The 12,322-nt window shown below is 44.1% G+C and overlaps 1 pseudogene; it reads left to right on the top strand.

The window, feature by feature from the left end:
• The first annotated feature begins 326 nt into the window (after window positions 1-326).
• The window catches only part of LOC138369463 (ionotropic receptor 93a-like), an 83,591-nt pseudogene continuing 71,595 nt past the window's right edge, over window positions 327-12,322 (top strand).

The raw sequence follows: 12,322 nt of genomic DNA, 5'->3' as shown, positions 1-12,322 counted from the left end.
CGTGGTCGGGGCCGGAGAAGAACCACCCCAGCAAGGACAAGAAGTACCCCAGCCTCCTGAAGCAGAGCCTGGGCCGCATGAGCCCCAGGAGGTGGACGTCCCGGTCCCGCACCTACGGGTTCCAGACAGAGATCGTCACAACCCCCTTTCATCCGTGGCCGGCTTCCTTCATGATCTATACGTAAGGGGAAACCCATCAAGAAGTCTCAATTAATTAACAAGTACAAAAATTCAGAATATTTAAATTCAAAGAAATCACTGTTTCCTTATTAGTATTATTTAATGGGATTTTTTATTATTATTTTAACATCTAGATGCTGTTAAACATGAGGAAGACGCTAGCAGCAGTGGTGTGCAGGACCACAGTGGTGTTGGGACAAGTAATTATATTCACTCATCTTGTGATGGCTGGTTCTCCACTTATTCCCTCAGGTCAGTTAATGTAACATTTTATTTACACATTCAAGAACTACGCTGCAAATTCGTAGTTTTCACACTGCAAATAATTTGAGAACATGAGTTGTATTATTTTGTAGTTATTAAATTATCATCAACACAATACTATTTTGGAATAAATGATACTCAGAAATTTGAAGCTTCAGCCCTTAGGTAAAATTAGCCCTTAATTAATTACCATAGAACTTCATCTTCTGTTGAGACAAATTATCCAATTGGTTTGTATGAAATATATAAAATTACTTTAATGAACTCTTTGCCAGAAGAATATAGTATAATTTTCCTGAATTTTAACTTTGATTTCAGAAACACTTAGATATATTTCGAGAAATTATTGGCCTCCAGGCGCGGTACTTGAAGCCACTTTACAGCCAGGCTGCTCCGTCATTATCATCCACCAGGCGCTCGGCATCCCCTCACCAGATTTCATTGCAATTATTACAAATAAGGTAAATAATGCCACTAACTATTGCAACAGTATGGGAATATTTCAGCAGTCACCACGCTAACGCCAACCAGCTTGTGTTTGGGGTCCCCCTAGGTTGTGAAGCTCTGCCACACACAGTACGAGCATAGATGAGCAATTTCAGAGGCCAGAAGGAACTAGTTAATGTAGATATTAAAATGGCCTCTATCAAGTCTGAAGAGACGCTATTCTCAGAGCTGTTCTTTAGCCCGTCCCCCTAAGGTTTCTCAACATCAAGAAACTATTGAATCCTAACCTACCAGAGAACCCAAAACGGAAAACGTGACAGTATGTTATTTTTGCGAGCTGCTACCATTTTCTACTACGACAATTTATGACCTTAGGTAGAGAATACGTCAAAATGCGACCTTCAATTAGGAGAACGGGTTGCGTTCGTAATTAATACTCTCCTCTTTCTCCTTTCGTCAATTCATGCTACAGTGGTGTTACATTCCACCCAGTGGTGTTATTTAAACAAAATGTATATATTTCCATATCTATAAGAGGTAATGTTTCTTTGTCTTTTCTGCCTATTTGTCTGTCAAAAGTTGCAGGCCATGAGCTAGGGGCTAACCTCACCCAAATTTGCAGGATGGGGGATATGGTTTCGAGTTTGGGATTAACATTGGCTGGTAGGGGTCACCAGAACTCAAGAGGGAGCTGCATGCTATGGTCACATTCAAACCCCTAACGAAGATTTTTGGCACTACCAGCAAGCTACACACCCAAATATTAAAAAATAATAATAATACAAAAATGTATTATAGTAATATGCACCATTATTGATATTGCTACATTTTTGCGTTCCAAAGATGCAGCAAGCATTTTCTCCATAGATCGCGAAACTGAGGCGCTGGAACAGTAAAATAGCCGCTATTTAGTCTAGTGTGCCTAATTAGTCCTTTTCTCACCGGCATTAGGAATTAAAGTGCACATTTACTTCAGGCCCCCAGGGTTCTCATAGCCAATTGGTACGAAGCTGTAACAATGTTCTAGGTCCCTGTACTTATTTGTTTTCTGGGTTTCCTTAACGCTGGCCGCCTTGCCTCCATCAGCTGTACACTGAAGTAGATATGTATCTGCCAATATAGATGCACATGGGTAGTCCAATACCTGTTTTCCATGGCTGCAGGGCGACTCCATCTGGGCGTTTGTGACTGTTGTAAGGTCTGCCTGACTGGGGTTCCCTTTGTGCTGGACACCCAGCTGTAGCTAAACTTATCTTTGTATCGTTAACTCCTTCATGTCTGGCAATCTTTCTATGTGACTTACAACTGATGAGACCATGGCTGTCCAACCAGACCATTGGCAGACCATGGTCTGCCAATGCACAGCCGCAGATACACCGGTGTTCGGTGGAGATAGGTGCGGCAAGGCACAGGTCAACATCAATACTTGGATCGTGATGGTCCAGGCGGGTGCCCAAGGCAGAATTAGGGATAGCCAGCAGAAAGCCCCCAGAATGGGGGTTTTGCACAGTAAGGAGGCCTGTTTGGTCCTTCCCAGAAGCTGCCTCCAACATTGTTGTGTCAATTTTATCTACTACAGAGTTATCCCATTTCACCTGTTTGCAATCGTTCGGAAAAGTTTGTCTCGGTTTAGAGTTTGAAAGAGTGTCCCACTGGCCAGCTCTTTCTGTGAATTTGGGATCATGAATCCCAATGGAGTCTCTTAGGTACTTTGATAGGATCTCTCACTAATTCACTCTCAGCACTAGTCGAGAATAAGAATGCAGGCAATGCCATTAGTATTGCCTTGCGTTTACCTATAAGAGATTCATTTTGTTAATTCTTGTTAACATTAGCAAACGCAAAGTTACAGGCGATTACAAAGATGAAAGATGAAGGTTAAGCTACCCAAGAGGTGGCAGGGGCACAAGCAGCCCACAAGTGGCCGATGTTTGGAGTAAATATCATCTTTGGTCGTGAAAGGATATAATGTGTGTTGAGGGTACAAAGATTGACGAAGATTAAGATACCCAAGTGGTGGCACGGGTATGAATAGCCTATAAGTGGAGGCGGCTTTTTGGAGCCATTATCAGTACAAATAGCTGATACTGAAGATCTATGGATAGATGGGATCATCATGGTCGCTCACATTTTATGGCGGGCAGGAGTCTTGGTCGACAGGCTGCAATTTAATGTGCAAGGCAACGCTTTATATCTGAACAGAACAACCTCGGTAGTTTGGTTCCATCAGGATCGTCGTCCTTTTCGAGGAATTTCGAGGTAATGTCCGTCTGGGAATTTGCGGTGGAATTCTGGGTCGCTGTATTCTTTCTTCAGTATGGTGAGGTCAATGTATGAGTTCATGGTGTTTGCATAGACATACACGAGGAACGGAAATTTGATGCCTTTACTCTTGCTGACTATCTTTTTACATTTGTCGGTCAGTTGTCGTCTGGAGTTTACGTTAGGTGTTAAGTTTAACCTCAGTGTTAGGGTAAAATGTTTTTGCTGCTAGATATATAGCCCGGAATGAGGTGAAGGTGAAGCACTTCTCTTTTGGTCCAATTAGCCTATTAGTGAATAAGCCAATATATAATTCAGCTAGAAATCTAAATGAATAATATACTCCACAGGAGCTGGATGAATTCAGTTATGTCTCATGATTATAATGGTTGTATGTATAACCTATAATAAGGTTTTCAGTTAAAATTTTTGTTACAGGTTTGTGAAAATAAATTAGTAACATTTATAAAGTTTATTAATAATAATTTTACATTGACTTCGGTCAGCTAGTGGCTCCTTCAGGAACATCAGTGTGGGAGGTGGCAGCGGACGTCCAGGACGCTAACATGACGCTGACGCAGCTCTCATGGGTGGTCGACCAGGCACGGCGGGTGGGTTATTCTCACATTTCTGCTGACGTGGGTAGGTCACTTTTACATTACAGCTGACGCAGTTAAGTCACTCACTGATTTCAGTGTAGGTCACTATCATATTATTTCTAGTGATGGAAAGTCACTCACATTACTGCTGATGAAGTTGGGTCACTCTCACATAACTGCTCACACAGTTAGGGTCACTCTAGTAGTAGGGATGACCGCTTAGCTTAAAATTTTTGTTTTGAAAGAAGTTTAAGCTAAGTGGTCATTTTTGGGTCCCAGGCTCTGACCTAGAAAATTACAGTTAATCCATCATCTGTTTGTGGGTGAAATTTTGTCAGTTCCAATTTTCAGCTATAGACTTGAAGAGTTCCTATAGGAAAAAACAAAAATACTCGATCTCTGCCATGTTAAGGAATTAAGGAAAAAAAGTTCCATCTCTACTGTACCATCAGTTTAGGAGTAAAGTTAAGGTCAGAGGAAGTCCATTTTCAGAGAATATGTTAATTAAAAGTTAAGTAATTTCCAGTATCAAATATTAGTTCTTGGGCCCCGGCTCTATACGTTTACATGTGTAGTTTCACTACTAACAATCCAATTTTCCTGAAATTTAAAACAATCATATTTTTGACGTAGTAAGAAAAAAAAGAGTGGCCCAGTTTTAGCTCCTGTCCTCTAACTTACTTCACTGTGTTGGCCAAACCACACACTAGAAATTGAAGAGATAACGATGTTCCGGTCTTGATATAAAGCTCTCCTTTTGACTAACACTCTTCGTAGCAATCTAGTCTACACTGCTCATCCTCCTGCTTCTAATGCTGCTGGTGTCTACTCTATTTCTTGTTTGTCTCCTCTTCTCCAATATTTTGGTGAAACTGGCCGTACACTAAATGACAGACTTAAGGAACACAAAAGAAGTGTTAAGTCTGCAGACACACACAATACTTTCTTCTGTCATGTTACGGATTCTTGTTATAAATCCTTCTTAACCGGGTTCTCTTTAAACTATGATTTCCTCCTATGAGGTTAGGGTCCTCAAGTTCAGAGGACCCTAACCTTGGTATGAAATATAGTTATTAACACCCGTTATTATTACCCATCACCAATAATATTTACAAGTCTATGTGAGGTTATCGAGGGCGGCATCACTAGCCTTCACGCTAGCTAGCTTCACTGATGACAGACACTATATGCCTCTGGTGAGGTCTTCAACGCACCACGAGCTCTTACGCTAGCTGCAGTTATGGAGAAGCCTTCAAGCACTCCCCTCCGTAGCGCACTCGCTGGTACGCTCCATTAGTGAAGTCAACAACGCTCAACTAGCCCATTGGCTAATACCTTTATAAAGAGTGAAATGTACAGCATGACGGATGACACTCATCCACAGCGCTCACCTAGCCCCACTGGCTAGTACCTCTAGGAACGAAGTCCACAGTGCTCAACTAGCCAACTTGGCTAGTCCCTCCAGGAGGGCCCTCAGTGCTCAACTAGCCCCACTGGCTAGCACCTTTAGGTCGACCCAAGTACTCTTCCACTCTCCAGGCTTCACTGACATCCATCACCTGTCCCTGGTTACTCGTCACCTTCCAGCACAGCAGACTAGAAGATGGAGAACTAATATTAATGGGAGGGTCAGCTGCTATAGTTTGGAAACTGGATCGTAGATGGCATCGAGATCCGTCACAATTCTAATCATCCTGTTTATTGATCGTCCTCTAAAACAATCTTTCCTGCCTCTACTCTATGCAGACACCATCTTGATGAGTCGGCTCTGATACGCAACCTACCCAACATGAACCTGAGTCCTGGCTTTGTTCCGGTTGACTCTTCCCTTTCGCAGTATATACTCAAATGTTCTAAACTTTATAATAAACGTGACGTAACATAAGCCTACCTTTCATTTTATCTTTCTTTTATTTCTCGTACAATCCCTTTCTCATTCTTATTATTACATCTTACCTTCTGTACCTTTTGTCTTGCTCATATCTTCCTCTAAGCTCTACATCTCCTCACCTCTCTCTTACCTACTTAATGCCCTTGCCTCCCTCGTCTCATCAAAATCATTGAAGGAGGAGATTGACTCCACAACGAGATTGACCTCTCCCACTCGTGACCTTCACAGGACACACAAACACATCACTTCCTCAGCAACTCATTTAGTGCAGTGCGAACATGTCCCCCCAGGAAATGACTCTTGCGACCATCCTTCTGAAATTATTAACGTCAGAAGGACATAGTGATCTCGTAGCAAGAGCAAGGAAAATTGCTGAAGATGAAAGGAATACTGAATCACAGGATAATCCTACTCCTCACAATGAGTCAGCGTGCCAAATTGTTGGTAACGGAAAAGCAAATAAACGCAGAAGAACCGAAGAGACGCCTGAAGAAACCAATCTAGAAGCCAACCAGAACCCAAGAGCAGCCCCCAAACCAATGCCAAAGACCATCTTCAAAACAAAAAAAACAGTAGATGGTTCCACTTATGCTTTCATTGCCTCACTGCAAAAAGATCCTCCAGGATCAGATCTAAGAGTCAAACCTGACATTAGAGGCAGATATAACATATTCACAGCTAATCAAGACATAATTACGAACCTCAGGAATACAGAAGACCTAGTTGAACTGAAACCAGAGGAAAAAATTACGAAATGATAGAGCAACATTTCCCCATTGAAGTCCACGCAAACAGACTCTTAGAATTCCAAAATGTCACAACGGCAGAAAGGCGTAAGCACAATAATGTAGAAACAAGACAGGTCCTCGTAGCAATAAAAGGACCTCGCGTCAACCCTCTGAAGTTGGGATCTATGGACCATATAGTCTAAGGCTGTACAATCCAGAACCCATGCGCTGTTACAGATGTCAGCGCATTAGCCACCATAAAGATGGCTGCAGAGGCCCGGAACGATGTAGAGTATGCAGTGAGCTCCAAAACACCGACATATGCAAAAATCTGGATAAAGAAGGCACACCAACGAAAGCAAAATGTCCAATCTGTGAGGATACACATCACGCCTGGAACAAACGATGTCCAGAAAGGGTAAAAAGAATAGAAGCTTTTGGATCTACCCAGCAACCCAAAGCCACAACCTCTAGACCACAAACGACCAGACCCTCGGTAAAAAGCCAGTGGTACACTCCTCGGCAAGTCCGAATAAATGAAGATACAAATCCTCAAAAGACTAAAGCACCAATTTCCTCTAATCTGAGCAAGAACAGGGCCTCCAATAATTGGAGAAAACAAAGTACTGCTCCACAAAGCAACAGCAACCGAATAAATCAGGGCAGCAAGAGGAATACACCTGCTATTGCCTCCAAGACCGCCAAAGCACGAATGACGATCCCTACATCATCAAATTCCCCAGTAACTGGATGTAGCAAAGGCGCTAGGACCCAACCATGAGTCTCCTCACCAACCAAGAAAAATGAAAGGCAACAAAGGCGTATCAAGTGACTATTGTTCCAATAGTTATTGCTTCCCTAACAGAGACCTTCAGCAAGATGCTTGACAAAACATTCCAAGCACTGGAATGGTCCAAACTTACCCACAGTCAAGAAAGGAAATGATAACAAAGTTCAAAAACAATATACTGAACTTATTTCTTCAACACTTCTTAAAGAATTACCTGAAAAGATTGACGAAGTAGAAGACGAAAAAGGTGATGAAACTGAATTGTTTCAGCACCCAATAGCAGTCTCCACTCCAGCCAAGAAGACACAAGCCGTTGGGGAAATCAGCACTTTAGAAGTTGTCCGTCGAGAGCAGCGGAATGGAAGGTATTGAAATGGTAATTGAAAGACAACAGGAAACAGGTTTACCAAGAATAGGCGTCAGCCTAGCAGTAGAGGCGATGGATCAGCTCTGAAGTCTAGTGTGGAAGAGAGGAAAGATGTAGGATGTAGATGTAGATGTAGGACTGATAACAGTTGTCGCTGTGAGGAGGCAACACACTTGCAGGAGAAGAGAAGCCGGGAAGAGAGAAGACTGGCGAAGAGAAGAGCGTGAGAGGAAGCAAGGAGTATGTGTAGGACTCAGTGGAGGTGCTGGAGTACTTCAGAGTGCACAGCGTAGTGGAGGGACTACATGCACTAAGTCTTATAGAGATAACGAGTCACTGGAGCATACTCGGGGACATGAAGGGAATCTTTATAGGTGTTCTGGTAACACCCATCTCACCCGGTCTTATACAAGGTGGAGGAATGATGTGAGTGACTGACGAAGTCGTGCAAGACACGCCACTGACTGGAGGAGAGGCACATAACGGATGGAGGGAGCAAGAACACTGGATGCCCTCTCCAGTGCTTTTCATTTGATATGACTCTTATTTTAAGGAGAGGGGTATGTGATGGTGTCCCACTCTACATCTTTCATATTCTAGTTTAAAGAGCCGTAACTCTGCAACCTGCACGTTCCCTGGTGCTCAGGGAGCGTTTTGGTGTATATATATAAAGGAATTCAGAGGTATCATATGGGAGATGAATTTACCGTTTTAGTTTTGTCGTTATAAGTGGCTTACGCCCTTTTGTATTGCAAGATGGCGCCGAGGCGAGGAGGTTCCCGTCAAAGGAGCCAGGGAGCCTGCCGTCTGGTGATTGGTTAGCTATTCCGTCACGTGACGGATTGACTTCCGTCACGTGACGGAAGTGATCAATGGCGCGGCACCCCTGGGTGGTGTGACGTCAAAGGGTGGAGGAAATTGGGTGGGACCGGAGCCCTGCAGCATTCAGAGTGTCACCGCCTCTCATTGGACATGGACAGACGCAAGTGACCTCTTAGTTTGGGGGCTAGGAAGCCTCAGCCAGTGGACCTAAGCAGCCGCATTAATATTACAGACGTCGAGGAAGACTAGTTGACTCCTGGGAAGTACGAGGAAGTGGGGCTTAGTTGGTGTGAGAGCGCCAAAAGTTGTCTTGCTGATAATCTACGATGAAGGTGAACGTCGGCGCTGGGAGGGTCGTGTGTGGCGCCCTGCGGGCCGCGTTCTGATGCGGCCCGCAGTCAAGTCAACTGGAAGGCTAAGAAGGGGACACTGAACCAGAAAGCAATTTTGTCTACAATTCAAGTGTGTGAGAAGGGAGACGACGTGCACAGGGACCTGCCTTCCGTGCTAAGGAGGAAGACCTGTATTCCGTGAGTGAGCATGGTGAGGACGGCCAACTACAAATCATCTTAGGACATTGTGTGTACCGGACCTTGATCAACAGAGGACCGACCACTGACCGACTACGAACACAGAGGACCTCAACGATCATCGTCGGAGGATATGTCGACTTTGTAGAAGAGATAATTAAGGAAGATAAATTCCCTCCCATATCCCTTTGATCTAGGCGAGCTAAAATATAATTTATGCAATGTGATCATCATTATTATTATTATTACCAGTGAGGTAGGATTAGTCTATGCGCCAGAAAATATATATATAAATTTACATATGTGTGTGGGAGCAGTGACAATTTGTAGCAACAAGAGGAGGTGGCCGAGTTCAAGAGTCCAGGTGTGAAGCACTTGAATCGTTCAGCTGACTGTGTGACCAGAGACGGAGTGAGGAGTGTGGCCGCCGTCTGACAGTTCTACTTATTGTTTATTGTGCGGATCCAGTGTAGACTTATCTAGTAAACATATTATTATTTTCACCACTGTGCTTAAGGGTACCTTCCATCTTTTTTGTGAGTTGAGTAAGATATTTAATGTTGCACAGCAGAGAATCTGATGTCTAGACCTTGGCCTATGATAATTATTAAGACCACTGAGAAGTATTGCTGGGGCGAGAATTAGTTCCCAGCTGGCTTCCTTGTGGGCTGTGGAGTGGAACTCAGCGGTGTGGACGATCCAGGTGAGAAGTGAGATTCACCTGGTTACAGTTTATCGCTGGGTAAACAACGGCCGAGACGTTACTGTGTTGGTCTCAGTGACGTCTGAGGGGAAGGTCGTGCTTCCTCACTCCCCACGGGTATATTCCTGGAAGATATTGGAGGGCCAAGTACCAAATCTACACAGTAAAATAACAACGTACTGGAGCTAACGATATGGAAGAAAATGCAGAATAGAACCAGTGAAGAGCAGGGGTGCCATAGGCACAATCAGAGAACACTGTATAAACATCAGAGGTCCCCGGTTGTTCAACACCCCCCCAGCAAGCATAAGAAATATTGCCGGAACAACCGTGGACATTTTCAAGAGGAAACTAGATTTATTCCTCCAAGGAGTGCCGGATCAGCCGGGCTGTGGTGGGTATGTGGCCCTGCGGGCCGCTCCAAGCAACAGCCTAGTGGACCAAACTGTCACAAGTCAAGCATGGCCTCGGGCCGGGCTTGGGGAGTAGAAGAACTCCCAGAACCCCATAAAACAGGTATCATCCAGGGTGCAAGGCCGTGTCACGAGCAGTCTCTCTCTCTCTCTCTCTCTCTCTCTCTCTCTCTCTCTCTCTCTCTCTCTCTCTCTCTCTCTCTCTCTCTCTCTCTCTCTCTCTCTCTCTCTCTGTCTCTCTGTCTCTCTCTCTCTCTCTCACCCTCTCTCTCTCTCTCTCTCTCTCTCTCTCTCTCTCTCTCTCTCTCTCTCTCTCTCTCTCTCTCTCTCTCTCTCTCTCTCTCTCTCTCTCTCTCTCTCTCTCTCTCTCTCTCTCTCTCTCTCTCTCTCTCTCTCCCTCTCTCTCCCTCTCTCACTCTCTCTCTCTCTCTCTCTCTCTCTCTCTCTCTCTCTCTCTCTCTCTCTCTCTCTCTCTCTCTCTCTCTCTCTCTCTCTCTCTCTCTCTCTCTCTCTCTCCCTCTCTCTCCCTCTCTCACTCTCTCTCTCTCTCTCTCTCTCTCTCTCTCTCTCTCTCTCTCTCTCTCTCTCTCTCTCTCTCTCTCTCTCTCTCTCTCTCTCTCCCTCTCTCTCCCTCTCTCACTCTCTCTCTCTCTCTCTCTCTCTCTCTCTCTCTCTCTCTCTCTCTCTCTCTCTCTCTCCCTCTCTCTCCCTCTCTCACTCTCTCTCTCTCTCTCTCTGTCTCTGTCTCTCTCTCTCTCTCTCTCTCTCTCTCTCTCTCTCTCTCTCTCTCTCTCTCTCTCACTCTCTCTCTCTCTCTCTCTCTCTCTCTCTCTCTCTCTCTCTCTCTCTCTCTCTCTCTCTCTCTCTCTCTCTCTCTCTCTCTCTCTCTCTCTCTCTCTCTCTCTCTCCCTCTCTCTCTCTCTCTCTCTCTCTCTGTCTCTCTGTCTCTCTCACCCTCTCCCTCTCTCACCCTCTCTCTCTCTCTCTCTCTCTCTCTCTCTCTCTCTCTCTCTCTCTCTCTCTCTCTCTCTCTCTCTCTCTCTCTCTCTCTCTCTCTCTCTCTCTCTCTCTCTCTCTCTCTCTGACAAACATCAACCTACAGTTTCCTTAATTCTTATGTTCAATAGTCAACCTTCGAATAGTCATCGAAAATATTTGGAATAAATAATCTTTATCTAGACAATCAAAAAAATTCTGCACAAATGGGCAATTTATCACTAGATACCGAAAATATAAGACTAAAGAATACAACCAATGAGAACCATAGGCATAAAGTATGCCAATAGCCTGGCGTCGCCTAGGACCATCGATAAAAAAGTGTCAGAAGCCTCATGTCCAGAAAAAATCTAATTACCCATCCCGCTCTCGCACAAGACAGCACATATATGACTTATTGCTTATAGTCACTATTTGGCTTATAAATAAGTATATACGTGACATATTCCAAGCCATATTTTTTTCAGGGCACTAACTCTTCCTCTCAGTTTTATTAAACAATAGAGATTTTATACAAAATTTTGACAACCTGAGTTACTTTACAATTTATTTAAATATTTTAGTTTTGTTTCATTATTTTTATATAACTGTAACATCAATATAGGTATAGGCTCAGCACTAATTGTAATATCTTAACATACTAAGAAGGTTAGGTTAGGACGGTGTTTTCTATTCAGCTTTTCAAGGTAAACTCAAATATTCACAATAAATTAGTATGTCACATATGCACTTATTCATAAACCAAATATTGACTATAAGCAAGTGGGAGAACGGGTTGAATTACCAGGCTTCTTTCGCACTTTATACTACATACTACTTTACATCACTATTGAGGCGAGTAGATCACTCACTTTACTAGTAAGGCCAGACTCTCACTCTCATGCCTCTAATGAGTGAGGTAGGTCACTGTTGGGACAGGCAGGATACTCGCACATTACTGATGCAGACTCTCATGCCTCTAATGAGTGAGGTAGGTCACTGTTGGGGCAGGCAGGATACTCGCACATTACTGATGCAGACTCTCATGCCTCTAATGAGTGAGGTAGGTCACTGTTGGGGCAGGCAGGATACTCGCACATTACTGATGCAGACTCTCATGCCTCTAATGAGTGAGGTAGGTCACTGTTGGGACAGGCAGGATACTCGCACATTACTGATGCAGACTCTCATGCCTCTAATGAGTGAGGTAGGTCACTGTTGGGGCAGGCAGGATACTCGCACATTACTGATACAGACTCTCATGCCTCTAATGAGTGAGGTAGGTCACTGTTGGGGCAGGCAGGATACTCGCACATTACTGATACAGACTCTCATGCCTCTAATGAGTGAG

The sequence above is a fragment of the Procambarus clarkii genome, chromosome 28 (assembly GCF_040958095.1).
Source record: "Procambarus clarkii isolate CNS0578487 chromosome 28, FALCON_Pclarkii_2.0, whole genome shotgun sequence".
Taxonomy (NCBI): domain Eukaryota; kingdom Metazoa; phylum Arthropoda; class Malacostraca; order Decapoda; family Cambaridae; genus Procambarus; species Procambarus clarkii.
The sequence above is the reverse complement of the archived record's forward strand: the minus strand, read 5'-3'. Positions and strand labels throughout refer to the sequence as shown.